This window comes from Monodelphis domestica, chromosome 1 (genome assembly GCF_027887165.1).
Source record: "Monodelphis domestica isolate mMonDom1 chromosome 1, mMonDom1.pri, whole genome shotgun sequence".
Taxonomy (NCBI): domain Eukaryota; kingdom Metazoa; phylum Chordata; class Mammalia; order Didelphimorphia; family Didelphidae; genus Monodelphis; species Monodelphis domestica.
In genome coordinates, this window is record NC_077227.1 from 753,325,297 (window position 1) to 753,345,839 (window position 20,543).

Genomic DNA, 20,543 nt, shown 5'->3' on the forward strand with positions numbered 1-20,543 from the left:
AAGTCCTTCTCGGCTGATATTTTATGTTCTCCATCCCTGGCATTCTCCATTCTATGTTCCAAGGTTTCTTTTGACTCTGACATTCTATGTTGGAAGGTCCTTCTCAGCTTTAATATTCTACACAGGCCATTCCAAGGTCTGTCATTTTCACTTATATATTCTTGCCAAACTGTGACATTCCATGATTCTATGTTGATAACAGTAGTGATGGTTACTTCATGATTATGGAGTCCTCCCTCACTGGATAGAGATGCTAAATGTAAAGAGGGAAGGGTGACAAGTCAAGAAGCCATCAGACCCTAGTTATGTTTTATTCTCTAAGAGGCCAGAACCTCAGATTCTGGTTTTCTATTTCATTCTCTCACTACTTCCAGTCCTATAAAGCCTTAGAAAACTTTTTGGGTCGACTGAGTAAGATTATCCCTAAAGTCCCTTCTTGTTTTAAACCTATGACCTCATGATCAAATGATATGTACTATACATACAGTGCCTTCCCAACAGTAGTGTTCTATAAACATTAGTTATGACCCCTATCCTTTCATCAGAGGACTGGCTCATGAAAGTTGGGAAGACTGCCTTCCTTCCATGGTTGGTGTAGAAAAAACTGCTGATCATTCCAGGTGCATAGTGGAGGGTCTTGAAGCATCTGGTATGAAGAGAAGAGAGTATAACTGATTGATATAAAGCTATTAGGATTTAAGAGAATTCAGGGATATTAGAGTTCCTTTCCAATGCTACCTGACTGTCCTTTTCCTTTGTCCATGAACATCCAGCTGGCAGAAACTCCTTGACTCTGGGAGCCACTCTCAGTTCAAGTAAGCCTAAAAGGAATAGTCTTTCTTTCCATTTTGGGGAAATAAATCTGGAATTCACTTCTTCTGGGACTCCCATGGGGAGAGTTTGCTCTTAGACATATGGATGTCAATGAATAATTACAGTTCATAATGTGTCTCATAATTCTGGAAATATGACATTGACTCCAAGAAAATCAAAAAGAGAGATTTTGGATCACATGGCCCCTCTCTTTTTCTTTTATAGGTGAGAAACCTGACAGCTAGAGGACACATAACCCCCTCTGTAGAAGGGAAGAAACCTTCCCAATTCTACTGCTTCCAGTTCCGCTCCATGGGATAGATAGATAGATAGATAGATAGATAGATAGATAGATAGATAGATAGATAGATGGATGGATGGATGGATGGATGGATGGATGGATGGATAGATGGTTTGTCAGCTTCTTGAGGGCATTTTTGTCTTTGTATTCACATTGCCTAACATAGTGTCCTGGACATAGTAGGCACTGAATATATGCCTGAGTTAGAAGGGCATCAAAGAACATCTAGTCCAACTTAGCTTCTAAAAGACTAGGGATATACTGTAGAATAGAATCAATAAGGAGTTCTTCTGCTTTTACTGGATCCCATGAGTTAGGGATCAATGGACCATGATCTAGATCTGGAAGGGACCCCAGAGACCATCTTGTCCTAATCTCTCATTTTGAAGATGAGAAAACTGAGGCCCAGGATGATTAAGTGACTTGTTCAAGGTCATACATAAGATCATAGATCTAAAGCTTAAAGGGACCTTTACTGCCATCATCTAGTCCACTATCTTCATTATAAAAAAAAAAGAAATTGAGGCCCAAAGAGATTGTGATTTGCCCCATGTCATAAATATGGTCATATATTTAGAACTAGAAGAAGCCTCAAAGATTTAAGTCCACAGCCATCATTTGGCAGATAAGAAAAAAAAGCCCCAGGTGAAGAAATTTGTCTAAAGGCATCAGAGATAAGATTAGAACCCAATCCCTTTGCAATAGAAAAAGAAACCAGATCTCTTTATCTTGTGCCACATAGCTTCTCCATCACCTTCCAAAGAAGCCTCTCTTCAACTCCCAGGCAATTTTCCTAGTCCTTCCCCAAGGACTAAACAGAATATGTGTAATCTTACTTTCAAATATCAACCATTAAAATATTTGAAGGTAGCTCTCATGACCCACCTGAGTCTTCTGCTCCAGGTTAAACAAGTCAACGCCTGCCACAGATCCTCATGTGGCATGAATTCAGGCCTTTATTCCATTGTCATCACTCCTTTCTGGAAGCTTTCCAGTCTGTCAACAGTCTCCCAAAACTGGTTTTTATAATGAGAAGAAATTCAAGTAAAATCCCATAAATGAACACAATATTCTACATGTCTGCTAACCAGGATAGATGGCATTGGAACTCAAAGAGAAGGTCATAGAAGTTGTTAGCAAGTTAAATCAAGTCAACATGCAATTGTCAATAATTTACTAAATGCCAAGTACTGTGTTAAATAACGAGGATATGAAGAAAAAAGATCCTGGATTCAAATCTGACCTCACACACTTCCTGTCTGTGTGAGCCATGTCCAGTCATTTAAACTCCATTGCCAAGCCCTTATAGCTCTTCTGCCTCGGGGGGGGGGGGGGGGGGGAAGGTGGGAAGGAGGGAAGAAGGAAGGAAGGAAGGAAGGAAGGAAGGAAGGAAGGAAGGAAGGAAGGAAGGAAGGAAGGAAGGAAGGAAGGAAGGAAGGAAGGAAGGAAGGAAGGAAGGAAGGAAGGAAAGAAGGAAGGGAGGAAGGGAGGAAGGAGGGAAGGAAGGGAGGGAGGGAAGGAGGGAGGAAGGAAGGGAGGAAGGGAGGGAGGGAGGGAGGGAGGGAAGAAGGAAGGAAGGAAGGAAGGAAGGAAGGAAGGAAGGAAGGAAGGAAGGAAGGAAGGAAGGAAGGAAGGAAGGAAGGAAGGAAGGAAGGAAGGAAGGAAGGAAGGAAGGAAGGAAGGAAGGAAGGAAGGAAGGAAGGAAGGAAGGAAGGAAGGAAGGAAGGAAGGAAGGAAGACAAAAACAGTTTCAACCCTCAAGTCAGTTTAATGAAAGTGACCATGTTGATAATAATTATAGACAAACACTATAAAATATCTTAGAAATAGTCAGTAATTATAAATATTAGATCTTACTTTATTTGGTCCTCATAAGGTGATTGCCTCATTTGACTGCTAATTTATTTTTTATTTTATTTAGTCAATTTAGAACATTATTCCTTGGTTATAAGAATCATATTCTTTCCCTCCTCTCCCTCCCCCCATCCCTTCCCGTAGCTGACACACAATTCCACTGGGTTTTACATGTGTCATTGATCAAAACCTATTTCCATATTATTGATATTTGCACTAGGATAATCGTTTAGAATCTCCATCCCCAATCATATCCCTTCGACCCATATATTTAAGCAGTTGTTTTTCTTCTGTGTTTCTACTCCCAGTTTTTCTTCTGAATGTGAATAGTGTTCTTTCTCGTAGATCCCTCCAAGTTGTTCAGGATCACTGTATTGCCACTAATGGAGCAGTCCATTACATTCGATTGTACCACAGTGTATCCGTCTCTGTGTACATTGTTCTCTTGGTTAGCCAACATTATTGCCATTTTTTTTCAAACAAGTTCCAGAGAAGAAAAGCATCCTGCTCTGGACTAGGAGTCAGGAAGGCCTGAGTTCAAATTTGCTTCAGAAAATTCATTGTTTGTTGTTGTCCTTCATACACAAAGAGGACCAAAATGATGTCACTAAATTGGGGTCAATGTATACATGTCTGCCTGTGGTTCATCATACTAATACAAGTTCAGAAGACTCTGCCACAGTTCAGGCACCAATAACATGTATGAACATTTGGGCTGGAGATATCTCTAAATTGGCACATCTCATGTTTCTTCTGAACTTCTGCTTTACTCATAGGGTACAGTGTCTTCTTTGATGCAGGCATGCCATGCTGCCTGGTCCTGTGCCAGTGTCTCCCATGTCTCACAATTGAAACCACAGTTCTTCAGAGAGTTTCCTTGCATCACTTCTTCTGACCTCCATGTGGGCACTTGCCTTGTGTGAGTTCTCCATAAAATAGTGCTTTAGGCCAATGAGCATAAGCAGCCTGTCAGAGTTGAGCTCTCTGAAGTAGAGGTTGAATGATTTGCTCTTCTGACCAAGACAGAACCTCAGTGTCCAGTACCTTCTCTTGACAGGTGATCTTTACAATCCTCCCAAGACAATTCAAATGGAAATGATTCCATTTCCCAGCATGGCACTAGTAGACTGCCCAAGTTTCTCAGACATATAACAATGAGGACACAAAGACTCTAGATCTTCAGTTTGGTGGTCAGCCTAATGCCTCTTCTTTCCCTCACCTTCCTTAGAAGACTCTTAAACACTGAACTATTTCTGGCAATACAAGCACCAACCTTAGGACTTCTTCAAGCATCCTTGGAAAGTATAATGCTATGGTAAGTGAACTTAGCTTCAGGATTCCAACATCTCCATTTGCTGTAACCCTTGGTTCCATGGATGGTGAGGTTCTAGCTTGTGGAGAACCTCTGTTTTCTTTATGTTAATTATCAGGACAAAATTATAATAGTGGGACCCTGGATAAGTCACTCAGAGGTCCTCAAGCTTCTCATTCAGCAAAACAGAACAATAATGCCACCTCCCTCACAGGTTCTTTGGACAGATCAAATGAGACAACATGTGTAAAGTGTTTTCCTCATTTTAAAGGGCCATAAAAATGCACATTGTTGTTGTTGCTGGAAAATCTCAGACTCGGGTATTGCAACTACTAGTGAGGAGAAGCAGGCAGATCTAACACCAAGTTAACCTGCTTCAGAGGCACCAGTGTCATGCTGAATTGAAGATGGCTAGTGGACATCCAGTAAGCATGCAGTGCTTCATTTGTTGCTGCTAATTCAGTCTGCAATGAGCAACATTCTGATTGACCATCAGTGGCTGCAATGACATCAATCACTTTGACTCTAATGGTTCAGCTCAAGTTATTGGCGAGCAAGTGTCTATCCCGGGACATCAAGCACATTGACTCCAAGTCAAGTCAGCAAACGGTTAGGGAGACACTGACTGACTACAAAGAGTTCTAGGCAGGACACTAAGTATGAGAAGGAAAATGAGCCTCAATTCTGCCCTCAGAAAACTTGGGATCTTTAGAAGAATATGATATCCAATGAAATAATAAGCAAAGCCTCCATTTCCATAGCACATCCCCTCAACCAAGGGAGTGTAAGGATGAGTATCTTGGCCATCACTACTGTGTATGGGCACACAAACAAGAGATTGCCTTCTCTCAGAGGAAGACATGTTTACAGGTAAATAGAGGCAATACAGACATACATATATACATACATATGTTCATTAAATTGAGTATTAAAACTCTCTCTACACACACATACATCAATACATAGTGATGTGGGATTACTAAACTAGCAGTATCGGGAGTTTTCCTGTAGCTAGTAGTAATTGAGCTGAGGTTTGAAGGGTGACAGAATTTCCAAGAAGCAGAAATGAAGAAGGAAGCATTCTAGGTATGAGTAACAGCCTGGACAAAGGCATGGAGGGAGAGCAAACAGATCAATTTGGCTAAAGTAAATAAAGAAAGATGGGGAAGGGGGGAGATAATGTACAATAAGCCTGGAAAGATAGGTTAGAGGCAGATTGTGAAGGCCTTCAAAGGTCAAGTAAAAGAATGCTTACTTACAGACAATGAGTAGTCAATGAATGTTCTTGAGCAAAAGAGTGACATGGTCCAAACTGTGCTTTAGGAAGATCTGTTTGGTTTTGGCATGGAGGATGACTTAGAGAAGGAAGATAGAAGCAGTGAATGTGAAATTCAGGATATGAAACTTTGTCCTTTTATTCAAGAGTGTATCCTTCTTTAAGTTAGCAAGATGAACTTGGAATAAGGAAGACCTGAGTTCTTGACTTCGACTCTTCTTTTGGACATTTCTTAGCTGTGTGACTTTGGACAAATTGCTTAATGCCTCTGAACCTTGGCACCTGTATCTGTAAAATAAACACAATAATGCCTGCAGTGCCTAACTGAAGGGTGAGTTTCAAATGAAAGAAAAAATGCAAGCAACTTGGCAAACTTTTAAAATAATATAAATATCATACCATTGTTCCTTTAATTTAATTTTCATGCATACCCAAACACAAGTTTAAGTTGGTCCCATCTAGGACATATCTGCTAGTTGTGGGTGTCTCCAACTTTGTCCTGGGACTTCTCTTCACCCCTATACAATTTCAATTGTGTATCATGCTTTTAACACTCATCTCTAAGGAAGTGATTCTCAGATCTCCTTTTCTTTCTAAAATTTCTTTTTTTCCTTTTTTTATTTAGAATATTTTTCCATGCTTACATGATCCATGACTCCACCCCACCCCACCCCACCCTGCTCTTTCCTCCCCTCTCCTGAATCTGACAAGCAGTTCCACTGGGTTATACATTTATCGTTATCAGCTCTCTTTTTCCAACTTCGGTCTCTCTACCAACTTTCAATCTTATATTTCCAAATGTTTATTGAACATCCTAAACTGGAAATCCAGCAGATGACTTAAACTCAACATGTCCCAAACTGAATTCATTATCTTTCCCCCCAAGCTTCTTCCAACTTTCCATCACTATGAAGGGTACCATGAGCCTCCCAGTCCCCCCATCTCACAACCTAATTTCATCATTGCCTCTCCCTTGCCTTCTATACCCCATATCCAATCTGTTGCCAAGTCTTGCTGATTTTACCTTTGTATCTTTCACATATGCTCCCACATCCCCTCTGACTCTACCATCACCCTAGTAAAAACCTGTATCACTCACATCTGGACTACTGGTGAGTCTGCCTCCCTCAAGCCTCTCCTCACTGCAGTTCACCCTCTGTTCAGCTGTTAAATTGACCTTCCTAAAAGGCAGGTCTGATCATGTCAATTCCCACCATCTTCAGCAATCCAGTGGTTCCCTATTACCTCCAGGATCAAAACTAAAAGCTTCTATTGGCATATAAAGTCTTTCTTTGCCTATCTCCTTCCTGAATTTCCAGGCTTTAATCCCTTCCTCCCCACCAGCTTTTTTTTCAATCCAGTGACATTGGCCTCCTTAATGTTCCTCAAACAATACGGACATTTTCCCAGGCTCTCCTTAGTAGTTGAACTCTTCTCTCCTGTGTCCACTTCCTGACTCTCTTCAAGTCTCAGCTGGAATTCCATTTTCTAGAAGAAGCTTTTCTTGATCCCCAGGTAATGCCAACACCTTCCCTCTGGAGATGATCTTCAATTTACGCTTTTCTACATATTGTGTCCTCAATTGACTCAGAGTTCCTTAGAAGCAGGGCTATATTTTTGCTTTTTTTGTATCCCTACTGTTCAACACAATGTGTGGCACATGTTGTTGTGTCATTTTTCAATCCTGTCTTACTCTCTGTGACCTCATTTGGGATTTTCTTGGCGAAGATAATGGAGTGGTTTGCAATTTTCTTCACTATCACATGAGGAAACTGAAGGAAGCAGTTTCCCAGGGTCATACTTGGCCAGGGTCACACAGCTAGTCTCTGAAGTCATATTGGACTCAAGATGAGGAATCTTCCTGACTTTAGGATCAGCGCTTTATCTATTCTGTGCCATAGCTGCCTACGTGACACATAGTAGGCCCTTAATAACTCCTTGTTGATGCTAGGTGAAGTGAGAAAGACTTCTTGGACAGGTAGTCTTTTGAGACAGACAATTTCCTTAGATCTGACAGTGTGTTACATCCAGCATCAAGTTACTCCCAAAGACATTTAGACCTGCCCAGGAAAATTGGACAAAGCTTTTAGGAACCTCTAGCTTTTGAAGAGAAGAAGCATTTGATTTAAGGAGAGCATCCCATCCCTGCTTCTGGCACTGTGTCAGGCTATAGGTCCCCTGTAGCTCTCTGCTGTTCCTTGCTTCCTTCCCTGCTGTTCCCAATGGTTTCATTTGGATTGACAACATAGAAACGTCCTCCCCAGAATCCTCCCCCCTGGAGGATTTCATTATCATCTGGCATTAAACTAACCATCCCCTCCCTGAGACCCTGTCTAGTAGTGTGAGCATGTTATAGGGAAGAGAAGTGGAATTCAGCTACCTAGGGAGTGGGTTTGAAGTAACCAAACACGAGGAAGCTTGTGGTAATTTTATAGCAAATAGGGTCCTCTTTATTTCAGGGGTTGAGGATAATCCTTTCAAAGTGTAACAGCAGTGGGGGAGATCACTGTGGAGGGTAGGACTGGCTACCTGGCATGCAATGTTTTCTTTTCTCTCCTGCTTGCTTTATCCTTGAAGTGCTAAACCCTCCCCAGGATGGGGGTTTACAATGGGATTTTCTTCTTTATTCAACACTCTCTTCTCTTTATTCCTTTCCTTTTGGGAAATTCAACCAGCCAGACCATGTTGCAATAATTAGCTCATCTTTAAGCCTAGGGGAAACATAATGGCACAGGTCCATTTGATCTCTTTCTTGATTGTATGGTGTTTATGTTATATCAGATGAAAAATTAATAATGATAGTGACAGTGATGATTATAGCTAGAATTTACACAGAATTTTAAAGTTTTAAATATCTCTTCACATATTCTCATTTGAAATCACTACATCCCTAGAAATTAAGCACAATTATTATCCCCATTTTACAGATGAAGAAATCGAAGTTTCTTTCCCAAGGTCACAAAGCTAATAAATATATGAGAGGAAATTTCAATTCAAGTCTTTCAGAATTAAGGTCTATCACTCTAGCTTATATGTCATTTATTAATACAACTACAACAGCTCTGTGCCCCTAGCTAGGAAAATTTGTAACATTCAGAAAGAGATTTGGGTCTATAATCTATTTTACATTTTTTTTGTGTATCTTGCTAATCATTGGCCAAGGAATGTTTAGGTAAAAGAAGCAAGCACAGAAGAAAAACATTTTCTTGATCACATGGGTTGATAGGGACATGATTGTCAATGTAGACTCTAAATGATCACCCTAGTACAAATATTAATAATATGAAAATAGGTCTTGATCGATGATGCATGTGAAACCCAAATGAATTGCTCATTGACTACAGGGTGGGGGAGAGAGGTGGGAGGAAGGAGTATGAATCATATAACCATGGAAAAATATTCTGAATTAATTAAATAAATTAATAAAATTTTAAAAAGAAGCAAGCAGAATATATTACACTATTACTGTTACTGGATAATCATAGGGCCGAGAAGTTAGGTAATGAACAGATTTGGGAGAAGCAAGGAATCTTCCCAATTCCTTGGAGAGACAGAAATAACTTACAGCTTTAGTTCAATTCCTCTGTTCTCAAATTTTGGCAGGCCCCAATGACTCAGTTCAATCTTTCCCTTCAGTACCTTCCACCAGTTTCTCAGTCTTCCTGATCTTTCCATTTGGCTTATTAAGCACTAAGTGGGGACAGAAAATTTCCCATGGTCAGAGATTGGATGGAAATCTAAGACTTCAGTCTAATAGACAGTTTACCTAACCTTAACCCTGATGCCATACTATCTTTTGTGGCAGATTTCTGTTTGTTAGAAGGAAGAAAAAGAAGGACTGTCAATTACAATCAACTTATTTCAAGAAATATTTATTAGGGACTTTATGTGCAATGTGGGTGGTTAGGGATTAAGTGGATAGAATGCCTAGCCTAGACTCACATCTGGCCTCAGACACTTACTCACTGTATGAATCTAAGCAAGTCACTTAACCCTGTTTACCTTTCCTACTCTGTAAAATGAGCTGGAGAAGGATATGGCAAGTCACTACAGTATCTTTGTCCAGAAAACCCCAAAATGGGGTCAAAAATGTAGGATACAACAGTGGATAGAGAAACCGACCTGGAGATGGAAAGTCCAAGATTCAGATCTGGTCTCAGATATTTCCCATCTATGTGATCCTAGGCAAGTCATTTAACCCTGACTCCTAGCCCTTACCACTCCTTGCCTTAGAACCAATACATATTGTTGATTCTAAGATGGAAAGTAAGGTTTTTTAATACGTATGTCATGTAGTACTCTTTTTCCAGAGTGCAAATTGTTAAATATTTCTATTTACCAGCACACCCTTGCACCTATCCCTCTTTCTTTGTGGTCCAATTCATCCATAAAGCAATAACATACAGAGTCAGCATCTGGGAAGTGGAGCTTAGAATGAGTGAACAAAAAAATGAGAGAGAATATTCTAACAGGGAGACATGAATGGAAACGCTAATGGCATGAGTGTAGGCAAGAAACAATTCAGTGTGAACTCTTGGTCATTTCTTTATTTGGAATGTGTTGTAAATCAAAGAGAAACTGTGAATTAGCACTGTGTGGTGAGAGAGAGAGAGAGAGAGAGAGAGAGAGAGAGAGAGAGAGAGAGAGAGAGAGAGAGAGAGAGAGAGAGAGAGAGAGATTATGAATTGTGTCCCCATCCATGTGTCTTCTATCTCTTCAGGTATGGATACCAGAAAAGCTTTAGCCTGAGTGATGAGAAGTCCAGCAGAGATCAGTGGGCTCCACAGAGAGGTTTTCAGAATCAGGTCCTAGTGACAAAATCCATGGAAGGATCTCATTGTGTTCACAGTCATGACCAATATAAGTAAGTGGTAGATATATTTGGTATCTGGGACAGAAAATGGTGAGCTCCCCATAATCCTTGAGGAGGGAGAATATTCTAGGCATGAGAGAGAACCAGAGAAAATTCCAAATGCTTCACATAGCACCTAACACATAATAAGGATTTAAGAAATGTTGATGGTGGTAGAGTGGGCTAGGGACTGCCCAAAGTTGGGCATTCTCCAGGGAAACAGTTGTACCTAAGCCAGAAGTGGTCCATTCAAACTTTGCTCACTCCAATTCTCATCAAATTCAGTGACTTGGCTACTTTCACAGAGGGTGAAGACTGCATCACCTCAAACATCACAGCTGGAGCCCCCGAATAAAAGTTTCCACTTATAAAATGCTTTACATATTTCATTTTCTTTGCTGCACACAGCACCTGTGCATTCCTCAGATGTTGATCAATGAGAACACAGATGTCAAGGCTGATGTAGAGAAGTGGCAAACCCAAGTTCCCATTGGCAAAACTGGGATTCAAACCTTTGTCTTTGGATTACAGTCTTGAGTTCATTCAATTGTTTCTAATCCCCACTGGGTCTGGGACCAATCAAAGACATAAAAAGTCATACAATTTCCATTGGCCTCCATTTCTTTTTTCTTCAAAGTGATATAATAATCCCTATATTTGATCCTTTACAAGATTTTTATGGAAAGTGTGTTTTGTAAGACAAGAAGCACTCTAAATATATGGAAAGGGAAAACCGGGTGTTTGGTGCCCTCAGTGAGTGGTTCCCCTCTGATGCTGTTTCCATTTCTAGTAACTGGGGTTGTATCCCACTGTGAGCAGGATACCACCTTGTATTACAATTCTGGTAAGTTGTTTCCAGTCTTAATTTCTTAAAAAGCAAACCTTTCCCCTGGTACCATGGCCAGCTCCTTTTGGGTCCTTAGGATGATAGTCTTTACCTATAACTGAAGAATCCTCTCAACAATCCACTTACAAGAGGTCATCTGATCTTTCCCTGGGAGCCCTTCGATGCAGGGAAGACTGCTACTGACTGAGGTAGCCCATTCCACTCTGAGACATTTCTCATTGTTAGGAATATCTGAACACCCAGTCTAAATATGGCTCTTTCTAGCCTCAACCCATCCTAGTTCTGCCTTCTAAAGCCAAACAGGGATTGTCTAATCAATGCCCCATTAGAAATTCTCAAATTTTCTGAAAACCATATTCCTCACCTTGTCCCACCCCTCACCCCCAGGTCTTAGCTTTTTCATGCTAAACATGCCTGGATGTTCTAACCAGTGCTCATGGATTATAGTCTTGAATCACTTTACCATTTTTCTTGACCTCTCCTGACCACTCTAGGTATTCTTCTTAAACTGTGGCATCCAGATATGAGCTCAGTCCTCTAGATGTGGTCTGACCAATTCATGGGACAATAAGACTGTCACCTCTCTCATTGTATTAGATGATTGGAAACTCCTGAGAACAGGGCCTGTCTTTTGCCTCTCTTTGAATCCTGACTGCTTAGCCTGATGCTTGTCACATAATTGTTGTTCATCCTTAATTTCTGAAGACCAATGTCATCACAGGTGATGCTTTGACTTGGTGTGAATTGGATCTGAAGCAGAGTTGTGCAACATCATCAGCCTCACTCTCCCTTCTATAATCATCCAAGGCCAGTGGCAAAACAAAAGTTAGGATGACTGGCTACAGTCCAGGATGCAGTGGGTGACCTTGACATCTTCCATGTTGACCAATCTCAGCACTCCACAGCACCTGCTTCAGCTGCCTTTGTGATCACTGGAGCAAATTGTTCTCATCCACCCATTCTGCCATCTTCTCATACTTGGGGTAGACATCCCCCTAATTCACCAGTCAATTTGAGAACAGTCAGTTATCCTCTGCCTGGTTTAGTCCATCTGCCAAGATTGTTTTTACCAGGGCATAGCAACAGATTCTTGGAGCCACAGGTGAGAGTTGAGAGAAAGATGGACCCAAAGGTGGATGAGTTGCCCTAAAAAGGGCTCAGCAGCCCATGTACTAGAGGTTCTAGTCTTCCCTGGACACCCCATATGCTCTATCAGCACATAGTAAGTGCTCTAAAATGCTTGTTGACTAATCTTTTTCTTCTCAACACTATCCCTCAATGAAATCAAAAATACCATTAGCTTTGAGGCTGCCATATCTCTTTGATCCAACTCAACTTCCAAAAGCTTCATGCTTTCTATTGAATTTATGTTCTTTCCCAGCTTCCTTTGCAGTGATATGGAACTAACAATCATGGCTAGGGACCACCGAATCTCCTCTTAACCTAGCCACCCCTATTAGGCTATTATTTCCTATATCCAGCATGGTCCTCTACTCACAGCATAATAAATGTGTGGCACCAATTAATGCATTTGGAGTCATCATTCTGGGGAATGAACAGGAGACATATAAAACAAAAGTGTAGAAATCACTAGACACAGAGTCAGATTGAATCCTCCTTACAAAATTCATAGCTGTGGAAAATGAGACAAGTCACTTAATCCCTGTGGGCCTCAGTTTCCTCAACTATGAATGATAAAAGTTTAGATTGCTTAACTCTGACAGTGACTGGGAGCAAAATGCTGAAACACTCCAGGCTTCACAGGGGTGCTATGATGATCAAATGAGCTAATATATGGAAAGCTTTATATATGAACCTGAAAAAGTTCTGTTAGTAACAAAAACAATAATAAATGCAATCTGTTATTTCTGCAGCAAGCATGACAGAGTGGATAAATCCTTGAATTTGGAATCGGGAAAAACTTAGTTGAGAACACGCTTCTGGCACTTTCTAGCCCTGTGACTGGATATCTTTTTAAGCCTTGGTTTCCTCATCTGTAAAATCTGTGAAAACAAAACAATGCTATCTCACAGGGGTATTGTGAGACTCAAATGACAAAATGGAGATAAAATAGCATGCCAAATGCTATATAAATGTAAGCTATTATCATTATCGCTATTATTGGTATTCTGAAAGAAGCTCATGGATAATTTTAACTTTAATAAATGAGCCCTTCTTCAGTGTTATTCCACTATGAGGAGAGAAAACATCTAAAGAAGCTTTCAAGCATGAATGGGATGTTTTCATGCCTGCATGATACAAATATGCTTAAATGGAAAGTTATCAAATTTTAAAGAATTTTTCAAAAATTACCTTTGAGCTCAGAGCCAGCATAATTAATCAATTTCAGACCAAAGGGTGAATAGGAGGAAGGCTGAAGGTGCCTGGAAGGTGCCTATTGGTTTTAATTAAAAATGACTTCCCCACTACTTCTTGTCATCCAAGAAGACTTACCTTGCAGCCATTCTGACTGGGACGATGATCAAAGGCTCCCCCAAGCCTCTTGTTTCAATGTAAATGCTGTGAACTGGCCTCTCTCAGTCCAAGGGGAAATTCCTCCCCACCACCCTCCTCCTAGAGGTTGTTCTAGCAGCAGTAAGACTGGACCAGAGGGGATGGGTGGGGGAAGGGCAGAACCCATTTGATGAAAGGGCCTGAATTTCCTAGAAAGAGTTTTCATCTTCCAAAGAGAAGCTCTTGGTGGATTGTCCCCCAGACTCCATTCTATGCTTGAAAAGCAATTTTCAAATTGTGCTGCAGGCTTTTGTAGGAATATTGTTAGTGCCCTCATCACCACCTTAAAATTAATAGCTACTAATAATAGCTAACGTGATTATTGTGGTGGTGATGAGGGAATTGGGGGAAATGGAGGCCCAGAAGGCAACAAGGCCAATCCAACCTCCCTCTCCCTACCTGGACACAGGCTGAGCTAATTCACAATTTCTTGAACTTAGAAAAACTCCAAAGTGACTGTGACTCTGGGTATACACCCCTCTGATTAGCTCATGTGTCTTCATTGTTTTAGTTTACAAAAGCCTTCCACCACAATGGCCCAGGATGTAGATGTTTGCTCAGTTATTTCCAGTTGTTTCTCATTCTTCATGACTTTATTTGGGGTTTTCTTCACAAAGACACTAGAGTGGCTTGCCATGTCCTTTTTCAGTTCATTTTATATAGATGAAGAAACTGAAGTAAACAGGTTTTAGTGACTTTCCCAGGATCACACAGCTAGTAAGTGTGTGAGGCCAGATTTGCACTAAAAAAGATGATGAGTGTTTGTGACTCCAGACCTGTCCCTCTATCCACTGTGCCATCTGGCTTCGACAGGAGTTAGGTAGTATCACTATTATAGTCCTTAATTTAAAGATGGGAGAAACTGGGGCTCAGATGGGGAGGTAACTTGACCAGGGTCATATAGTAAGGGTCAGAATCAGAACTTGACTTCAGGTCTTGTCTAAAATTCCATCTCTCTTGGGTTTGGATCAACACCTTACACCCTACACCAGATAAACTCAGAATGGGTGAATGACTTGAATATAAAGAAGGAAACTATAATCAAATCAGGTGAACACAGAATAGTATACATGTCAGATCTTTGGGAAAGGAAAGATTTTAAAACCAAGCAAGAGCTAGAAAAAATCATAAAATGTAAAATAAATAATTTTGATTACATCAAATTAAAAAGTTTTTGTACAAACAAAACCAATGCAACCAAAATTAGAAGGGAAGCAACAAATTGGAAAAGAATCTTCATAACAAAAACCTCTGACAAAGGTCTAATTACTCAAATTTATAAAGAGCTAAATCAATTATATTTAAAAAATCAAGCCATTCTCCAATTGATTAATGGGAAAGGGACATGAATAGGCAGTTTTCAGATGAAGAAATCAAAATCATTAATAAGCACATGAAAAAGTGCTTTAAATCTCTTATAATCAGAGAGACGCAAATCTAAACAACTCTGAGGTATCACCTCACACCTAGCAGATTGGCTAACATGACAGCAGAAGAAAGTAATGAATGCTGGAGGGGATGTGGCAAAGTCGAGACATTAATTCATTGCTGGTGGAGTTGTGAATTGATCCAACCATTCTGGAGGGCAATTTGGAACTATGCCCAAAGGGTGCTAAAAGACTATCTGCCCTTTGATCCAGCTATAGCATTGCTGGGTTTGTACCCCAAAGAGATAATAAGGAAAAAGACTTGTACAAGAATATTCATAGCTGTGTTCTTTGTGGTGGCCAAAAATTGGAAAACGAGGGGATGCCCTTCAACTGGGGAATGGCTGAACACATTGTGGTATATGTTGGTGATGGAATACTACTGTGCCAAAAGGAATAATAAAGTGGAGGAATTCCATGTGAACTGGAACAACCTCCAGGAAGTGATGCAGAGCGAGAGGAGCAGAACCAGGAGAACATTGTACACAGAGACTAATACACTGTGGTACAATCAAATGTAATGGACTTCTCCATTAATGACAATGCAATGACCCTGAACAACCTGGAAGGAATCTATGAGAAAGAACACTATCCAAATCCTGAGAAAGAACTGTGGGAGTAAAAACATGGAAGAAAAACACCTGCTTGATCACATGAGTCGAGGAGATATGGTTGGGGATGTAGACTCTAAATGAACATCCTAGTGCAAACATCAACAGCATGGAAATGGGTTCTGATCAAGGACACATATAAAACCCAGTGGAATTGTGCATCAGCTACAGGAAGGGGTGGGGGGAGGGGAGGGAGGGAAAGAATATGATTCTTGTAACCAAGGAATAATGTCCTAAATTGACTAAATAAAATTTTCAAAACAAAAAATAAAATAAATAAAATAAAATTCCATCTCTCTTTGAAACAAAACCTCTTCCAACCTCACTATTCTCTGTATATGACTTGAGGATGCTGCTGCTGCTGCTGCTAATGATGATGATGATAAAAATAATAATAGGCAATGATGAGGATAAATAGCCAGCATTCACATATATATATATATATATATATATACATTTGTATATAGCATTTCATAGTTTACACAGTGCTTTACAAATAGGTTAAGGGACTTACGTAGGGTCACACAGCTAGTAAACCTCTGAGACAATATTTGAACTCTGGTCTTCCTCTGAGAACTCCCTTTCTCTAACCAGTGGTTTGTCCTTATATATATATATATATATATATATATATATATATATATATATACATATATGAAGTTTGACCAAGAATAATAAACATTGTTCCTTTTCCATGGGATGATTCTTTAAATATTTGAAAAGAGCAATATAGTCCTTACTGAGTCACTTGTTTTTCTCAAGACCAACTATTCCTAATCCCTTCAGCTGATTTGTATCTAGAAGAACTTCAAAAATCATAGAATTCTTGAAAGCCAAGGGTGGCCACAGAATTTATCTCACTAAAGGATATTGGGCTTTAGCATTGGAAATTCCTTGCAGCAAAGGACCAAATGTCTCAGAGGCTCATTTCCTGAAGAATGTCATGTACAGAGATCTATTTCTAGATACATTGACACAGGTGAAGAGACCAAGAGCCAATGGAAGAAGGAGCAATACTTCATGGAGTGAAATCCAAGGATTTCATAGAGGTTCCCAGAAGAAGAATAGTGAGGAATCCTGAACTCCTTGGTTCAAAGGTGGGGCTCTGTCTGCTCAGAGCCCGGAAAAATTTTAAGATGCAAAAGGGAACATTAATCCCAAACATAGGGGATTATGGGCTCATAAATCTCTAGATTAAATAGATCATGGAGCAGCCAAGGAACTTGGGGACCATAAAGTTCATCCCCTTCATTTTACACATGAAGAAACTAAAGCCTAGATAGGTGATGACTTTCCCAAGGTCACATAAGTAATAAATTATGGATCCAGGATTCAAAAATCCATCAAACTCCCTCATCTTACAGATGTTGAAAGTCACATCATTGGGGAGACCTAAGTGGCTCAGTGGATTGAGAGCCAGGCCTAAAGATGGGAGCTCTGGGATCAATTCTGGCCTCACATACTTCCTAGCAGTGGGACCCTGGACAAGTCACTCAACCTCCATTGTGTAGCCTTTACTGCTCTTCTGCCTTGGAACCAATATGCAGTATTGATTCTAAGATGGAAGGTGAGAGTCTTTTTAAAAATCGTATCATTAAGGGAGGAGATTGTCTCACTTTTGCTTCTCTAAATGCAATGTCTACCTTAATATTTCAAATATAATAGCCATTTAATAAATGCTTCTTGAGAAAACAGAATTCTGAGAAGGGAAGAAACCTAGCCAGGTTCATATAAAATCCTCATGGAGTAGTCATTCAATCCAGACCATTTTATGGTTGAGGAAATTGGCATCCACAGAAGGGGTGGTGACTTACCAAAGATCGCACAGTGGGGCTATTGCAGAGCTCAGAGTGGAACCCATATGTCCCGACCACCAGGCAATTCCTGTCTTGGACAGTAAACAAAACAATGAGGAACAATTTCCCCCTTGCTTTCCCTTAGTACCAAGCCAGGAAAGCAAGGGCTATAAATTGCTTCTGATTTATGTCTGGTTTGGACTGCTCCATATACAGCCAGCCTGCCCAATTATAGATTTTACTACCCTTTCCTGATTTGTTTCTCAGACCACAAGGCTGCCAGAACAGGAAAGCAGACTTCCTAGGGGTTTTCTCTCATTCATTAATCAAGAGGTGTTGAAACACCTGAGAACAAAGAGAGACGATATAGTCCAGCATTATTGAGAATAGTCAAAATGCTCACTAAAACCTACTGTGAGCTGTGTGACCCTGGGCAAGTCACTTAACCCAGTGTGCCTAGCCCTGACCCTTCTGTCTTTGGGTTGGTACTAGGACAGAAGGCAAGAGTTGTTTTTTTAAAAGCCTACTGTGACTCAATGCTCTTTTGTTTCCTCTATTTGCCCTCCATTTCCTTATCCAAATAAGATAATGATGGGGCTGGATTCAGTGATCTCTGAGGTTCCTTCTAACTAAATCTTAGTGCCTATTGGTTCTCAATCTTGTGAAACCCAATGGAATCCCATGGTGACCTGGGTTCAAAACTGGGCTCTGCTATTTGCACTTTGTGATCTTGGGGGAGGCACCTGTCCTCACTATCCCTCAGTTTCCCTCTCTGTATGAAGAGAGGACAGTTGAGGTCAGCAGGAATTTGGAACACAGGTGTAGTAGAGAGGGTACGGCTCCATCAGTCCAACTTTTGTCAAGTGTCTACTATGTTCCAGGCCTGTGCTAAGCTTTGGTGATACAAAGGTAAGACAGTCCCTGCTCTCAAGGAGCTCATGGTCTAATGGGAGAGACAACATGAATATAACTCTTCAAATGAGCTATAAGCAGAATAGACAATCAACAGCAGGAAGGCATGAGAACTGAGGGGATCGGGGAAGGCTTCTTGAAGAACGCAGGACTTTAGCTGGGGTTTCATTGTAAAGGAGGAAGGAGAGCGGAGGAAAAATGATCCAAGCATGCATGAGGACAGCCAGGAGAAATGCCCAGCACCAGAAAATGGAGGGTGTCTCATTTGAGGAACAGCAGAGAGGCCTGGCCTTCTCCTTCCCTTTGTTTCATTTGCAGGGAAGACCAAAAGAAGCTTGAGAGGTGGGTCTGTGTGACCCAGGCCTGAGGGACAGAGACCCAAAAATCCCTTTGGAGTTTGTGGAAAGGCAGGCTCCAAGGAGGATCATGGAGCACACATTGGCCCTCCGAAACTGAGAAAGAACTTCTTAATCTTCCATTGGATGGAGGTTTGGGAGCAGAGCCACGGTTCATGGGGAGTGCACAGTAATAAGGTTCCAGGAGAGATCCAATTCCTCTGGGCTTTACTTAACTGGCTGGCTGTTCCGCTTTCCAAAAACAGCTTGGTCCCTGAAGACAAAGATTCTTTTCATAGAAAGAAGGGCCTCCCATAGGAAAGACTCCAGGAACAAACTCCATCTTGAAATGGAGTAGAAACAACTAAAGAGTCTCTTTCCCTCTTAGTCTGAAACTGGGTGTTCACAAGGCCTTTTTGTCTCAGTAGAGGAGCTAAGGGTCCCCATGGGTTGCAGGTAAGTGGCAGTGAGTTGTGGTGATAACTCTGGGAGCAGAATTGTGCTGGCCGTGTATTTCCAAATCATGGTCCTTAGATTAAAAAGAAATGGGGGAGCCAGCTCTTACAAGGAAGAAGCCACAGCACCTCATCTGGGGCCTCCAGATGGAGCCAGAAGCTAGAAGGCAATAACCACAGGTCCAGCTGAGCAGTGTCTAGTAGCAAGAACAAAGCCAATGGAGAACCACTCAACAGGGACCACTTCTCCACTGAGCCCAGTGAACTGGATGATTCATGGCCTTGAAAGTAAGAGTGGCGAGTTGCCCAGCAACTAAGACTTTCCAGAAGTCCTTGCCCCTCCCCAGAATGCTTTGGTCACATACAGCCCTTAGCTACTTGGGATTTCAGTGGTGAGGAGGTCCTTGTCACCAGTACAGATCACAAGCTATCGGTGACTATCCAACCTAAGGCTATCTGTCCTTCCAACTATGACCACACGTATTTTTGCTAAGAGATACATAGATGGATAGGCAGTGTATAGCTGGTGTTCTAGCCTTGGAATTGAGAAGACCTGAATTCATATTCTGCCTCAGATATTTACAAGTTGTAGGTCCTTGGGCAAATCACTTAGCCTCCCTTGGTCTCAGTTTCCTCATGGGTAAAATAGGGATAATAATGACACCTACCTTATTCAAATATGGTAAGTAAAACACATTGGATTTGATCCTCATAATAATGATGATGATGATGATGCCTAACACTAACATAGCACTTACTATGCCCCAGGCATCGTGCTAAGCACTTTAAAATCATCTTCCTTGATCCTTACAACAACCCTGAGAGGTGATTGTTAATAATATCCCCATTGCACAGATGAGGAGAAGGACAAAACAGGTTTTGGTTACATAGTCAGTAAGGGTCCAAGGTTGGATTTGAACTCAAGTCTTTCTGACCCTAGGCCCAACATTCAACCAGGATGACCACTTATTAGGTTTCTCTGATTCTAAGCCCATCCCTTTATTCTCTACATCAAGCTGCCTCTGTTGGTATTGATCAGTTATGATTCGAATCCAAGCCTTCTGCTTTCAAACTTGGTGTCAATTCCCTGGTACCATGGACATTCCATGGGGACCTCTTTGGTAATGTCTTTCCTTTCCTCCCATTCAATCCAGAGAATCAATCTGGAAATAGAAACTCAGAGTGCTATTGGAGATGTGAGGCACTTGTGCTTTAACTGCTGCCAGGAAATAGTGAGA